Source organism: Artemia sp. Qi Xiang Cuo, chromosome 20, assembly GCF_049724085.1.
Source record: "Artemia sp. Qi Xiang Cuo chromosome 20, ASM4972408v1, whole genome shotgun sequence".
Taxonomy (NCBI): Eukaryota; Metazoa; Arthropoda; class Branchiopoda; order Anostraca; family Artemiidae; genus Artemia; species Artemia sp. Qi Xiang Cuo.
The window spans coordinates 7,274,321-7,291,328 of NC_142813.1; the positions used below are offsets into that span (position 1 = coordinate 7,274,321).

The following is a 17,008-nucleotide window of genomic DNA, read 5'->3' on the forward strand; positions in this document are numbered from 1 at the left end:
AACCTACAATTTGTCTCAGTTTTTACCACTGAACCAGATGGCTCTTTACCTTCCCAACCAAAATACAATGTAAAAGCCCCAATGGAGAGCACCATGGTATCGTCTAGAGATGTTGTTAAACGTTGACTAAAATTAGATGCTAACAAGTCACCAGGGCCTGACATCCCAGACTATTAAAAGAAACCACAGAAGTGATAAAAGAGCCCCTCACAAGAATCTTCCAGACGTCACTTATCTCTAGCAAGCTACCAGCAGACTGGAAAGTAGCCAACATAATGCAGGTATTCAAAAACGGTGATTGCACCAAATCTGAGACCTATCAACCTATTAGCCTAACTTCAGCCATTGTTAAGATACTTGAACGCATAGTCAATGATTCAATTCTTGAGCATTTAACCAAAAACAAGATCTTGTCACCCATGCAGCATGGATTCCAGTCAGGAAAATCAGTTGAAACAAACCTATTGGAATCTTACAAAGAAATTACAAATGTGATTGACCAAGGACATCCAGTTGACCTACTGCTGCTGGACTTTGCCAAGGCTTTTGACAAGGTACTGCACATTCAATTGCACTCCAAATTATCTGCCTCCAGCATCAATTCAGCTGTGATAGACTGGCTAATGAATTTCCTCACGAACCGCAAGCAGAAAGTCTGCTTATTTGAGATGGGTGGCCAGCCAATCTACTCCCATGAAGCCATGGCAATGAGCAGGATACCACAGGGAACTGTACTAGGCCCAACCCCTTTCTTGATGTACATCAACAACATTTTCAATCATGTAGATAATAGTAAGCATTTGTTCACTGATGATGCCAAACTGTTTGGCATTGCAAATCCACAGACCATGCAACGCAACATAGACAGGCTACAGGATTGGACTCAAGACTGGCTCCTCCAATTCAATACAATCAAATGCTGTATTTTGCACCTTGGACCTAACAACCCAATGACTACCTATTCAATTTACAATCCCATCACAAAAACAAGGGAGCATCTAGAGAATAGAGAAGAAGAAAGGAACCTTGGTGTCATCATTGATGACAAGTTGAAGTTCCACAGCCACATTCAGCAAGTTATTTCCCAGGCAAATTCCAGCCTTGGCCTATTAAAACAGACCATCAGTAGCCGGGAGGCAACAATATTCATAAAATTATATACAGCTCTTGTCAGACTCAATCTCGATTTTGGCATGTGCCTTGCAGGTCCTTCTTATTGGCAGGATGTAAGGCTAATCGAAAATGTTCAGAGGCGAGCAAAAAAGTGCATAAAAAAGCCTAAAATCAACTTCATATGAGGACTGCCTCAAGCAACTTAAGCTACCTACCCTTGTCTACAGACGCATGCATAGCAATATGATGCTGACTTACAAACTTTGAGAAGAAAACTCACCATCTTTAGCAGCAGTCATAGCACCAGCCATCATTACACAAGAGGACACTCCAAGAAGCTGCTGAAATTTGAGTTCAAGTCTTTTATTTAAACATCTTTTGGAAAAAGTATCAAAGTTAAGCTCCTGATTGAGAACCCATCAAATGTACTTCTCAAGAAGAGTAATAAACCATTCAAATCAATTGAAGGACTCAACTGTCAGCACTCCCTCCATCCATTCTTTCAAATGCCACCTTGACAAGGAATGGGAAAAGAGGCAGTGGAGGTTCAATTGGGAGTTGTCAACTCAAGAGCACTACAGGTCTGGAGGACCTTAAAGCTCTCAAATGGATTAAGGTGAAAACAGATCCTTTCATTGCAATGTTGAAGTACTGAAACAATCTAGTTAATGGAGCATATTCACCAGTCCAGCTCCTTACAAGCAGAAAAATATGATTGATGAACCCAGTGTTGTCATAACAAATGCAGCTGAAAATAATCACAAAGCATATTTTTCAGCATGAAGTTGACAAAGCCTAAGCATTCATGCTTGGTATGTCTGGAAGACAGCAGCTTGTGGTATTGGAAACAGGTGCCACTTACATCCCAGGTTAGAGCCAATCACAAGCAAGTCAGCATAAACACAAATATATTCATTGAAGGCCAGCTATTTTAACCAGTACCCATAACATGACATATGCACAAATGGAACAGCAATGGTGATGGTGTAATGCCAGTTCCAATGCTGGAATGCATAGCAGTAGCAATTAGGCTGAAATATCAAGCCTTGTGGGGAAGAAGAAAGGGAAGTATTAAGTGAAAGAGGTGAGCTCCGGAAATACCACTCAGTGGTATTACCATTCAGGAAATACCACTCCTCAACAGATGCTTTCATTTTGCTAACAAATGCAACAAATGAATCTTTCTCAAAAAATAATATCCTAGTGGCAGCTTTCCTTGATTTTGAAGGAGCATATGACAATGTGAACCACCAAATCCTTTTAAATAAACTTGCAAACCTTGGAGTACCTCCCAAGCTAGTATCCTTTATTAAATCCTTCATAGAAGTGCGAAGTTTCATTGTTTGTGTTGGTTCAGCCTCTTCACCCCAAAAGACAATATCCAAAGGCCTACCTCAGGGAGCAGTCCTCAGTTGCCTCCTTTTTACCCTATATCTCTGGGACATGAACCTACCCCACACGAATCTACAATATTCTCATTATCAGGTGCTATGGTCATCTGGCAACACCTTTGAGATAGCACAGTCAAATCTACAAAAGTCACTTTTCCAGTTTGCAAAATTGTCTTAACATTCAGATTTACCCATTGCACCCACGAAGTCAAAAATAATCCAATTCCACAGAAAGCGAAACCATGTTAATGCAAAACAAACTCTAAATAAAACAACTATTTCAGAAGATAATCATATTAATTACCTAGGTCTCATGCTTGACCAAAAATTTAATTTCCACCTCCACATTTCAAACACAATAAAAAAATGTTATAGAAAATCAAATATACTAAAAAGACTTCTTTCCACACCCTGGGGTTGTAAGGAGAAAAACTTACTACAGTTTTATAAATCACATATAAAAACCCATATTGACTATCGGATCATTGTCTATGGTTCATGTGCAAAGACCCATATGCAAAAAATTGAAACAACACAAAATTATATAATACGTCTCATATTTTGTCTTAGGAAACCCACAAGCAACAAGTTTATGCTTATGGAGAGTGGATTAACAAAACTAATAGATAGACTTAGCTTTCTCTTGATAAAACATCTTAAAAAAATTTAATCAAATAGCTCACACACATTACACAATTGGTTAAGAAATCCAGCCATGTATAGAGGTATTGCAGATGAGTATGCCAATATTCAAAAGAAGTTCCCTGTACCAGCAAACTCTATTGCACCTACTTTCCCCAATCCCCTCCATGGAATTGGTCATTTCCCATAATAAATACTGAATTTTCAAAATGGAATAAAGATTTAACCCCCATTGCTTTTGTTCAGAAAAAATTTGCAGAACTTAATACAATTACCTATAAAAATCCCTTCCAAATATTTGTTGATGGATCAAAAATGAAAGAGAAGGTTGCAAGTGGTGTTTTCCTTCCTCAGCTGAAAATTGCAATGGGCAAGAGATTGTTTAAAAATTTATCTATAATGTCTGCTGAGTTAAATGCTATAATCATGGCATTAGAACACCTGCAGCAAAACCAATCTTTAATTAAAAATTTGAATAATATTATCATCTATTCCAACTCTTTATCAAGCCTTGAGTTGCTGGCCTCAGCTCCTTAATATAAGTTGGACATTGACACTTATCATTGTATTAGTATTATTGATAATCTTGCTTCAAGTGGCATAAAAACTTACTTTCAGTAAATTCCTAGCCACTATGGCATAAGTGGTAATCATCAGGTTGATTAAATAGCAAAAAATGCTATTAATATTGACCAGCCAAGTGGGAGACCAATCCCAATTAGAGATATTTACCGATGGAAGCTATCAGATATTAATTTTAATAAGATTAATCCTATCCTTTCCCCTTTCCCAATAAGTATCTTTCTAAAATTTATCATAGAATTCGTTCTGGAACAAATGGACTAAATTTCCTTGCATTCTCATATAAGCTTTCTAATTCAAGTGGTTCAATTCCCCTGTCCACTCTTTGCAGGCATTGTAATATGAATAATGAAACATTTGACCATTGCCTATTTGAATATAATATGCTGACGTCTGCACAACATACCTTGCTTTCTAAACTGTTAAAATACTTCAAACACCACAAAATACCACTATCAGCCAAGAGCCTAGCCAACTATACGTGCACACAGAGCATAGAAATCAACATCTATCATCTTATATTTGAACTCCTAGAGTCAAGAGATCTGCTGAAAGATATCTGAATATATCTAATAAATATGAGGCAATCAAGCCAGTAGCTCTGTAGCCCACAGAGTGAAGCAAAAGGAAAAGGGCTAAATAGTGTTACTGAAAAGCCCGCCTGCTGTTAAATAGAAGAAGAAGAGCTCCCTTCTTACACAGGAATACTCCCTGTAACATGAGCACAGGCACCACCACCTGATAGAAGAATCAAACAATCCAGTAAACTTTCTAAGCTATCTGTTTGTATGAGCCCGAGCATACATTGCAATGATGACAACCATCAAGGTAAATTTTTACAAAATCATATTATTGACATAGAATAAAGTGAATATACAACTCAATGCCCTTTTTATGCTCTTTCCAAATATAATAACCATTTTTGTTGGAAATGAATTTTACCCCCACCCCTAAATGCCAATTCAGGGTATACATTTACACATTAGGGGGGTAGTGGTAAAGTTTGAACCTACCTCCCATTTACATCAGAAAACAAATTTGCCCCCACCCCCCTAATGTGAGAATATATACCCTGAATTGGTATATATAGGGGGTGGGGATAAAATTCATTTCAGACCAAATTGATTATTATATTTGGAAAGAGTATAAAAAAGGCATTGAGTGGTATGTTCACTTTATTCATAAGTCAATAATATGATTTGGTAAAAATTTTACCATCATCTATAGCCAGTCTGCTTATGATCCAAACCATTTCTACATAAGGAAGATGAAATATACCTTGGCACCATGCTTGTATTGATGTTGTGCTTTATTTATAGGTTGTGGATCTCCATTCAATGAGTATATTTAAATTTGGTCTGATGAGGGAATATGTTACAGGGGGGATGAAGTCCATTGTTAGAAAAACAGCTAGGATATTTAGAAAATCTTATTTTCTAGTGTAGTTCATGCATTTATATTCTTAATTATGTACTGATGAATAGAAAAGAGTTAAATATTTGTCAAAAACATACTATGGTATAAGCCTAGGGTTCCAGCTGTACACAAGAAAACATGTTAAGAAGACAATTCTTACTTCAAAATATGCAGAATAATCTTAGTTAACATTTTGAAGGGGTAGAACCTTTATCTTCATTTCTTTCAGTGTTATACAATTTTTGGTAAGTTTTTAACAAATCATATTATTGACTTCTGAATAAAGTGACCACTTGATGCCTTTTTTTATGTTCTTTCCAAAGGTAATAATCAATTTGTTTGAAATGAATTTTACCCCCACCCCTGTATACCAATTCAGGGTTAATATTTGCACATTAGGGGGATGGGGGTAAAGTATAGACTTACCTCCCATTCACATCAGAAAAAAAATTTGCCCCTCCCCCCCCCCTAATGTGCAATTATATACCCTGAATTGGTATATATAGGGGTGGGGGTAAAATTCATTTCCAACCAAAATGATCATTATATTTGGAAAGAACATAAAGAAAGGCACTAAGTAGTATGTTCACTTTATTTGTAATTCAATAATATAATTTGGTAAAAATTTACCAAATTTTTTTTAACAAAATTCTGAAAAATAAACATTGATTCTACTATAATTTTTTATTATTTTCAAATAATCTATACATGTAATTAAACACCATCAATGCCATCTAGGCTAATAATTTCCCACAAAACATATCAATAGATGAATACTGATAAATTAGGTTAAGTGAAATAAGATAGCAGTTGGGTAAAGTTCAATGAAATCATATTATTGAGTTAGGAATAAAGTGAATACACCATTTGATGCCTTTTTTTATGCTGATTATGAATGTAATAAGCATTTCTATCAGAAATGAATTCAACCCCCCCCCCCTATATAGGCTATACCTAACCCAACCCAACCTAACCCTGAATTGGCCTATATAGGGGGGGGGGCTGAAATTCATTTCAGTCTATATATACCAGATCATATTATTGAGTTAGGACTAAAGTGGGTAAAATTCTACTTTAGCTACTTTTGACTATCTTGGGAAGGGGTTAGGTTAAGAAAATGAGACTTTCAGGGATGGGTCTACAGGCTAAAGTATGTCCTGGGAAAATATTTTGAAGTATCCACCTCCACTCCTTCTCCCTCTAGACGGTCCTGACCTTTGAAGACCTTTAAAAATATGTGAGTTATAGAAGTGAAACCTAGCAAAATAGATCTTCTGCTTAAATGAAGTACAACAAAATTGTTTTCAGCTTCACAACTTTGCTCAATCCCAATTTATAAGGTTTTAAAGATATGCAAATAAATTTCCTAAATTTTGGAAATAAACTATTTATATCTCTTAAAATTCTGATCAAATATTTGAAATTGCATTTTCAGAGCTAAAGCCAGAGAAAAAGAAACTGATAACTAAAAATTAAGGTAAAATGTTGTTTTGTCAAAATTTGAATGGCTATAGACCTGTCATGTAGGCAAATTTCATGACCCTCTAGAGGGAGAAGGGGTGGAGGTAGTTACTTCAAAATACCGTCCCGGGACATACTTTAGCCTGTAGACCCATCCCTGAAAGTCTTATTTTCTTAACCTAACCCCTTCCCAAGATAGCCAAAAGTAGCTAAAGTAGAATTTTACCCTAAAGTGAATACACCATTTAATGCCTTTTTTATGCTGATTAGGAATATAATAAGCATTTCTATTGGAAATGAATTTCAGCCCCCCCCCCCGATATATGCCAATTCAGGGTTAGGTTAGGTACAACCTATATAGGGGGGGGGGCTGAAATTCATTTCCAATAGAAATGCTTATTATATTTGTAATCAGCATAAAAAAAAGGCATCAAATGGTGTAGCCTATTCACTTTATTCCTAACTCAATAATATGATTTGGTATATATTTACCTTATTTCTGATAGAAATGCTTATTATATTCATAATCAGCATTTAAAAAAGGCATTGAATGGTGTATTCACTTTAGTCCTAACTCAATAATATGATTTTGTAGAACTTTACTGGCAGTTGGGTGTTTGTATCATCTTTAAAATTCTATAAAGGTCTTAAAACTGAACTTGTGAGAAAAATAATTATTACATTCTTAAAAAAGTATTAAAAAAAACATTGAGTGGTAGGCTATGCTTACCTAATTCATACCTCAGTAATGGAAACAGTTTCCTTCATATAGTTTTTCAAAAATTAGGCGCCAAGGAATAATATTAACAGTAATGCCAAAATTGAAAACTCTACGGGTGTTTTCGCTTTTGGCTTTACAATTAGCCAGATCACAAATACCGTCGACTTTGTTTCACAGTTTTAAAATAAAAATCTTTGAATGGGTTATACAATGAACTGTTTCTATGCCAGCTGCACATAAAACATGATTTCATCTTCTTCTTTAAGCTCTTTATTGCATGAAAGAGATGCGAAATAAATGCAGGTACACTAAAATTGTTCTCAACAATGTCTGAAAATTGATGTGCGTTTTACGATTTGAGGGTGATATTCGTGAGCTGTCTAGCGAAGGCAGCTTAGGTGACTATATGGAATTTATGGCTAGCAGAGAACTGCTAAATCAAAATTTGAGAATAAATAAGAATTAGCCAGACTTGAAAGGTGAATCCAAGCCTTTAGTTAAAGACAACTCTACTAATGGTGTTTAGCGCTATACTAAATTTAATGCATTAATGATGTCAAAAAACCACAGAAAGAAATATGGATGTCAATTTTCGTGAGATTATACTATTATTCTTAATTCATACTCAACTTTCAAACTTTTAAATAATGGTCATGTTTTCTCAAGCTCAGTAAAATATAAGCAAAATTGTTACCATCGTTCTTCCCTAAACCGTAAAAAGTAGGACAACCAGACACAAGATTCTTGATATTACGACCATGATTTAAGAATGTAACGACTCTAGATGAAATATATTCAAAGGCTATTTAACTTGTTCAGACTGGAGAAGTAATACAATTTTTTGGAGATAAGCACTAACGAGTCAATGAAAAAAGGTAAAAAAGTTCCGGCTGCTGTTGTACCCCAGCTATCGATAAACATAATCAAAATTCTTTCAAATCCCTCGTCAACACTGTCAGTAAAAAGCAAAGCAATATCCCAAATTCCAAGACATATCGAGAAAACAAATCCCCCATTCACACATTGATGTGTTTACAAACACTAAAGCAGTTCTCGCACTAATAAATTAAACCTACTTTGAAGTACCATAGAACAACAATCTGTTCCTTAGATGTGCGCTACTGCAGAGGCAGAAGAATATCCATCTCCAACACAACCCTAGCCATTTAAGAATCAGGGACAATGATCAAGCTCTTGTCATAAGAGCAACAACAATCTTTTCTCTGAATCAGAACAGAACCATCATAAGCAGCGTGCTAGTGCTGCCTAAGTAAAGAACTATGTGGCCACAATGTGTTTTTTTTTTCTTCTTTCTTCGACAGGCACTTCGTATCGAAGGAGTTGTCGTAGAAATTTCGAAAAGGGCATATTCGATTGGAAATTGGGGTGGCTAGTGCCCTTTTTAATAGTCGACAGTGATTGGAGGGCAACTAGCCCCCCCCCCTCCCACGCCCACTATTCTCCCAAACACATCCAATCAAAATTTTGAGACAGCCATTTTGTTCAGCGTATTTGATTTCCAGATAGAAAATATCTTTTTGAGAAGCACACTCCCCCACAACCCTAGGGCCAAGAGCTTTAAGTTATGCCCCGAGGGTATATAAGAACAGTGTTGGCACAATGTACCATATATTATTTTTTTTACTTTAGAGCAGGGCACTTTCTATGGAAGGAGTCGTCGTAGAGACTTCAAAGGGGGATCATTAAATTAGAAATCGAGAGTTCTAGGGCCCTTTTTAATAGTCAAAAGTGATTGGAGGGCAACTAGCCCCCCAACGCCCCTTATACCCCCAAACACATCCAATCAGAACGTTGAGATAGTCATTTTGTTCAGTATAGTTAATTTCCAGATAGAAAATATATTTTTGAGGAGGAAAGTCCCCAACTACCCTCAGGGAAAGAGTTTTAAGTTATGACCTGGGGGCATATAAGGTTTTCATAGAAGGCGTTGTCGTATAAACTTCAAAAGGGCTCATTCGATTGGAAATTCAAAGGGCTAGTGCCCTTTTTAATAGTCAAAAGTGATTTGAGGGCAACTAGCCCTCCCACGCCCATTATTCCCCCAAACACATCCAATCAGAATTTTGAGATAGCCATTTTGTTCAGCGTAGTTGATTTCCAGATAGAAAATATGTTTTTGAGGAGGAAATCCCCCACAACCCTCAAGGCAAGGTTTTAAGTTATGCCCTGGAGGAACATAAGGTTTTTTATAGAAGGCGTTGTCGTATAAATGTTAAAACAGGATCATTTAACTTGAAATTTAAATGGCTTGTGTTCCTTATAATGTTAAAAAGTAATTGGATCGTACCTAGCCCCCCCCCCCCATGCCGCTTATTTTCCCAAACACCTCTACTCAATATTGCGAAACGCTACTTTCGTCCAGTGGGCTAATTTTACAAACAGAAATTATATTATTGAGGAAGACAGACCCCCACAACCCTCAGGGCAAGAGTTTTAAATTGTGCCCTGAGGGCAGATAAGGCTTTTAAATAAGGCGTTGGCGTAAAAACTTCAAAAAAGGGCTCATTCGATTTGAAATTCAAAGGGTTAGTGCCCTTTTTAATAGTCAAAAGTGATTAGAGGGCAACTAGCCCCCCCCCCCCCCGCCCATCATTGCCCCAAACACATCCAATCAAAATTTTGAGATAGCCATTTTGTTCAGCGTAGATAATTTCTAGATAAAAAATTTGTTTTTGAGGAGGATACTCCCCCACAACCCTCGGGGCGAGGGATTTAAGTTATGCCCTGGGGGCATATAAGAACGATGTTGGCACAATGTACTATTTATTATTTTTTTCCTTTAGAAATGGACACTTCATATGGAAGTGGTCGTCGTAGAAACTTCAAAAGGGGCTCATTCGATTGGAAATTGAGAGTTATAGTGCCCTTTTTAATAGTCAAAAGTGATTGGAGGGCAACTAGCCCTGCCCCCATCATTCCCCAGAACACAGCCAATCAAAATTTTGAGATAGCCATTTTGTTTAGCGTAGTTGATTTCCAGCTAGAAATATGTTTTTGAGGAGGACACTCCCCCACAACCCTCGGGGCAAGGGTTTAAAGTTATGCCCTGAGGGCATATAAGGACTATGTTGGCACAATGTACTATGTATTATTTTTTTCCTTTAGAGCAGGGCACTTCATATGGAAGGGGTCGTCGTAGAAACTTCAAAAGGGGCTAATTCGATTAGAAATTGAGAGTTCTAGTGCCCTTTTTAATAGTCAAAAGTGATTGGAGGGCAACTAGCCCCCCCCCCATGCCCATCATTCCCCCAAACACATCCAATCAAAAGTTTGACATAGCCATTTTGTTCAGCGTAGATGATTCCCAGATAGATAACATGTTTTTGAGAAGGACACTCCCTCACAACCCTCAGGGCAATGGTTTTAAGTTATGCCCTGGGGGCATATAAGTCATTAAAGACGGCGTTGTCGTAGAAACTTCAAAACAGGCTCATTCGATTGGAAATTCGAAGGGCTAGTACCCTTTTTAATAGTCATACGTGATTGTAGGGCAACTAGCCCCCCCCCCCCCACGCCCATCATTCCCACAAACACATCCAGTCAAAATTTTGGGATAGCCATTTTGTTCAGCGTAGTTAATTTCCAGATAGAAAATATGTTTTTGAGGAGGACACTCCCCCACTAACCTCAGGGCAAGGGTCTTAAGTTATGCCCTGGGGGCATGTAAGTTTTTTATAGAAGGCATTGTCGTAGAAACTTCAAAAAAGGCTCATTCGATTGGAAATTTAAAGAGTTAGTACCTTTTTAATAATCGAAAGTGATTAGAGGGCAACTAGCCCCCCCCCCACGCCCATCATTCCCCCAAACACATTCAATCAAAATTTTGAGATAGCCATTTTGTTCAGAGTAGTTAATTTCTAGATAAAAAATTTGTTTTTGAGGAGGATACTCCCCCACAACCCTCGGGGCGAGGGATTTAAGTTATGCCCTGAGGGCATATAAGAACGATGTTGGCACAATGTACTATTTATTATTTTTATCCTTTAGAAATGGACACTTCATATGGAAGTGGTCGTCGTAGAAACTTCAAAAGGGGCTCATTCGATTGGAAATTGAGAGTTATAGTGCCCTTTTTAATAGTCAAAAGTGATTGGAGGGCAACTAGCCCTGCCCCCATCATTCCCCAGAACACAGCCAATCGAAATTTTGAGATAGCCATTTTCTTTAGCGTAGTTGATTTCCAGCTAGAAATATGTTTTTGAGGAGGACACTCCCCCAAAACCCTCGGGGCAAGGGTTTAAAGTTATGCCCTGAGGGCATATAAGAACAATGTTGGCACAATGTACTATGTATTATATTTTTCCTTTAGAGCAGGGCACTTCATATGGAAGGGGTCGTCGTAGAAACTTCAAAAGGGGCTCATTCGATTAGAAATTGAGAGTTCTAGTGCCCTTTTTAATAATCAAAAGTGATTGGAGGGCAACTAGCCCCCCCCCCCCCATGCCCATCATTCCCCCAAACACATCCAATCAAAAGTTTGACATAGCCATTTTGTTCAGCGTAGATGATTCCCAGATAGATAACATGTTTTTGAGAAGGACACTCCCTCAAAACCCTCAGGGCAATGGTTTTAAGTTATGCCCTGGGGGCATATAAGTCTTTATAGAAGGCGTTGTCGTAGAAACTTCAAAACAGGCTCATTCGATTGGAACTTCGAAGGGCTAGTACCCTTTTTAATAGTCATACGTGATTGTAGGGCAACTAACCCCCCCCCCTCCTCACGCCCCTTCAGTTAAGAACGATGTGGCCACAATGTGTTTTTTTCTTCTTCTTCTTAGTCAGGCATTTCGTATCGAAGGAGTTGTCGTAGAAACTTCGAAAAGGGCCCATTCGATTGGAAATTGGAGTGGCTAGTGCCCTTTTTAATAGTCGAAAGTGATTGGAGGGCAACTATCCCCCCAAACGCGCCCATCATTCCCCCAAGGCCAGAACAAAACTAGCACTTTACTGAAAAAAATACAAATGAATGTGCATTGTCAGCTTAATATACATATATTGATATTTAGTAGTCAAAATGTTTATATTATTTGATTTATTAAATTTATAAAAGTAAAAACATTTATATTCTTTTTCAGTAAAGTGCAAATTTTGATTCTGGCCTTGGGAAGGCATTGGGGTTTTGCGCCCACCTTTTCCCAAAACACATCCAATCAAAATTTTTAGATATCCATTTTATTCAACATAGTTGAAAGTCATGTTAATTTGGTCATTAATAATGACAACCCCTCCCCCCACAGCCCTTAGGGCAAAAGTTTTAAATTATGCCCTAGGGGCCTATGAAGTTTTTAAAGAAGTATTGTCGTAGAAAGCTCCAATGGGACTCATTAAGCCGTAAATTGAATGTGCTCGTGCCTTTTCTAATAGTTGAAAGTGATTGGATAGCGACTAACGCCCCTCTTACGCCCACCGTTTTGCAAAACACATCCAATCAAAATTTTGAGATTTTGAAATTAATGTCTTTTTAGTTGATGCATTTCTTGGCTGTTTCAATTAGTAATTTATGCACGATACATTGCAAAAAAATTAAGTTGCAATTCTATTTCTAAAATAAATTTAAACTTTACACTATATATGATTTTGGAAAAAAGTTGCATTAGTTTATTAATGATATCCAATTGACGCTCTGATTATAATTAATTATTATATCTATTATATTTGATAGTCTAGTCTTTTACTTTAATGCTTTAAAAAGGTTGCTTTTTTTTCAAGTATTTACTTACCAGCGCCATTGCGCTGCCCATGATTCAGGAAAATAAATGATTATACGGATCCTTCGCAAATTGCGTAATGCTGTAATAATAAATTATTTTTTAAAAATAAAATTTAAGATTTTTATTTCAAACCAAATAGTTTTTTCATTGTTTCGGCTTAAAACTCATACTGCTAAGCCACTCCCCCACAGCCTTCAGGGCAAGGGTTGTAAGTAATACCCTGGGGGCATATAAGGTTTTTATAGAAGGCGTTGTCGTAGAAACTTCAAAAAGGCTCATTCGGTTGGAAATACAAAGGGATAGTGCCCTTTTTAATAGTCGAAAGTGATTAGAGGGCAACTAGCCCCCCCTCACGCCCATCATTCCCCCAAACACATCCAATCAACATTTTGAAATAGACATTTTTTTTCAGCGTAGTTGATTTCTAAATAGAAAATATCTTTTTGAGGAGGACACTCCCCCACAACCATAGAGGCAAGGGTTTTAAGTTAGGCCCTGAGGGCATATAAGAACAATGTTGGCACAATTGACCATATATTATTTTTTTACATTAGAGCAGGGCACTTCATATGGAAGCGGTTGTCGTAGAGACTTCAAAAGGGGCTGATTCGATTGGAAATCGAGAGTTCTAGGGCCCTTTTCAATAGTCAAAAGTGATTGGAGGGCCACTAGCCCCCCCGCCCATCACTCCCCCAAACACACCCAATCAAAATTTCGAGATAGCCATTTTGTTCAGCGTAGTTGATTTCCACATAACAAATGTGTTTTTGAGGAGGAAACTCCCCCAAAACCCTCAGGGAAAGGGTTTTAAGTTATGCCCTGGGGGCATATAAGGTTTTTATAGAAGGCGTTCTCGTAGAAACTTCAAAACAGGCTCATTCGATTGGAAATACGACGGGCTAGTACCCTTTTTAACAGTTGAAGGTGATTGGAGGGCAACGAGCCCCCCCCCCCACCCAGCATTCCCCCCAACACATTCAATCAAAATTTTGAGATAGCCATTTTGTTCAGCGTAGTTTATTTCCCGATAAAAAATATGCTCTTGAGAAAGAAACTCCCCCACAATCCTCAGGGCAAGGGTTTTAAGTTATGCCCTGGGGGAATATAAGGTTTTATGTAAGGCGTTGTTGTAGAAACTTCAAAAAAAGGCTCATTCGATTGGAAATTCAAAGGGCTAGTGCCCTTTTTAATAGTCGAAATTGATTGGAGGGCAACTAGCCCCCCCCCCTCTCCCACGCCCATCATTCCCCCAAACACATCCAATCAAAATTTTGAGATAGCCATTTTGTTCAGCGTAGTTGATTTCTAGATAGAAAATATGTTTTTGAGGAGGACACTCCCCCACAACCCTCAGGGGCAAGGAGTTTTAAGTTATGCCCTGAGGAGCATATAAGAACAGTGTTGGTACAATGTACCATGGCTGATTTTTTTTTACTTTAGAGCAGGGCACTTCCTATGGAAAGGCGTCGTAGAACTTCAAGGTGCTCATTAAATTCAAAATCGAGAGTTCTAGTGCCCTTTTTAATAGTCAAAAGTGATTTGAGGGCAGCTAGCCCTCCCACGCCCATTATTCCCCCAAACACATCCAATCAGAACTTTTAGATAGTCATTTTGTTCAGCGTAGTTAATTTCCAGATAGAAAATATATTTTTGGGGAGGAAATCCCCCACTACCCTCAGGGCAAGGGTTTTAAGTTATGCCCTGGGGGCATATAAGGTTTTTGTAGAAGGCGTTGTCGTAGAAATGTCAAAAGAGGCTCATTCGACTGGAAATTCAAAGGCCTAGTTCTCTTTTTAATAGTCGAAGGTGATAGGAGGGCAACTAGCCCCCCCCCACACCCATTATTCCCCCAAACACAACCACTTAAAATTTTGGAATAGCCAGTTTTTTTAGTGTAGTTGATTTCGAGATAGAAAGTATGTTTTTGAGGATGACACTCCCCAACTACCCTCAGGGCAAGGGTCTTAAGTTATGCCCTGGGGGCATATAAGGTTTTTATAGAAGGCGTTCTCGTAGAAACTTCAAAACAGGCTCATTCGATTGGAAATTCGACGGGCTAGTACCCTTTTTAACAGTCGAAGGTGATTGGAGGGCAACGAGCCCCCCACACCCATCATTCCCCCAAACACATTCAATCAAAATTTTGAGATAGCTATTTTGTTCAGCGTAGTTTATTTCCCGATAAAAAATATGCTCTTGAGAAAGAAACTCCCCCACAATCCTCAGGGCAAGGGTTTTAAGTTATGCCCTGGGGGAATATAAGAACGATGTTGGCACAATGTACTATTTATTATTTTTGTCCTTTAGAAATGGACACTTCGTTGGAAGTGGTCGTCGTAGAAACTTCAAAAGTAGGCTCATTCGATTGGAAATTGAAAGGGATAGTGCCCTTTTTAATAGTCGAAAGTGATTGGAGGGCAACTAGCCCCCCCCCGCCCATTATTCCCCCAGAACACATCCAATCAAAATTTTGAGATAGCCATTTTGTTCAGCGTAGTTGATTTCCAGATAGAAAATATGTTTTTGAGGAGGACCCTCCCCCACAACCCTCAGGGCAAGGGTTTTAAGTTATGCCCTGAGGGCATATAAGAGTAATGTTGGCACAATGTACTATGTATTATGTTGTCCTGTAGAGCAGGGCACTTCATATGGAAGGGGTCATAGAAACTTCAAAGGGCTAAATCGATTGGAAATTCGAGAGGGCTAGTGCCCTTTTTAATAATCGAAAGTGATTGGAGGGCAACTAGCCCCCCCCCACGCCCATCACTTCCCACAAACACATCCAATCAAAATTTTGAGATAGCCATTTTGTTCAGCGTAGTTGATTTCCAGATAGAAAATATGTTTTTGAGGAGGACACTCACCTCACAACCCTCAGGGCAATGGTTTTAAGTTATGCCCTGGGGGCATATAAGTCATTAAAGACGGCGTTGTCGTAGAAACTTCAAAACAGGCTCATTCGATTGGAAATTCGAAGGGCTAGTACCCTTTTTAATAGTGATACGTGATTATAGGGCAACTAGCCCCCCCCCCTCCTCACGCCCCTTCAGTAAAGAATGATGTGGCCACGATGTGTTTTTTTCTTCTTCTTCTTAGTCAGGCACTTCGTATAGAAGGAGTTGTCGTAGAAACTTCAAAAAGGGCTCATTCGATTGGAAATTGGAGTAGCTAGTGCCCTTTTTAATCGTCAAAAGTGATTGAAGGGCAACTATCCCCCCACTCGCGCCCATCATTCCCCCAAGGCCAGAACAAAACTAGCACTTTACTGAAAAAAATACAAATGAATGTGCATTGTCAGCTTAATATACATATATTGATATTTAGTAATCAAAATGTTTATATTATTTGATTTATTAAATTTATAAAAGTAAAAACATTTATATTTTTTTCAGTAAAGTGCAAATTTTGTTCTGGCCTTGGGAAGGCATTGGGGTTTTGCGCCCACCTTTTCCCAAAACACATCCAATCAAAATTTTTAGATAGCCATTTTATTCAACGTAGTTGAAAGTTCCATATAGAAAATAGGTCTTTGAGGAGGACAACCCTCCCCGCACAGCCCTCAGGGCAAGGGTTTTAAGTAATGCCCTGGGGGCATATAAAGTTTTTATTGAAGGCGTTGTCGTAGAAACTTCAAAACAGGGCTCATTCGATTGGAAATTGAAAGGGCTAGTACCTTTTCTAATAGTCGAAAGTGATTGGATGGCGACTAACGCCCCTCTTCCAACGCCCACCGTTCCGCCAAACACATCCAATCAAAATTTTGAGATTTTGAAATTAATGTCTTTTTAGTTGATGCATTCTAGGCTGTTTCAGTTAGTAATTTATTCACAATACATTGCAAAACAATGAAGTTACAATTCTGATTTCTAAAATAAATTCAAACGTTACAGTACATATGATTTTGGAAAAAAGTTGCATTAGTGTATTAATGATATCCAATTGACGCTCTG

At 38.1% G+C, this 17,008-nt stretch overlaps 1 protein-coding gene across 1 annotated transcript in view; it reads right to left on the minus strand.

Annotated features, from left to right (window-relative positions):
• Positions 1–7,366, minus strand: part of LOC148939825 (uncharacterized) — a 37,853-nt gene extending 30,487 nt beyond the window's left edge. Inside the window, exon 1 of the mRNA XM_089106194.1 lies at positions 7,336–7,366. The gene's annotated coding sequence lies outside the window, so the exon portion shown is untranslated. The remainder of the gene's footprint in view (positions 1–7,335) is intronic.
• Between the last annotated feature and the right edge of the window lie 9,642 nt (positions 7,367–17,008).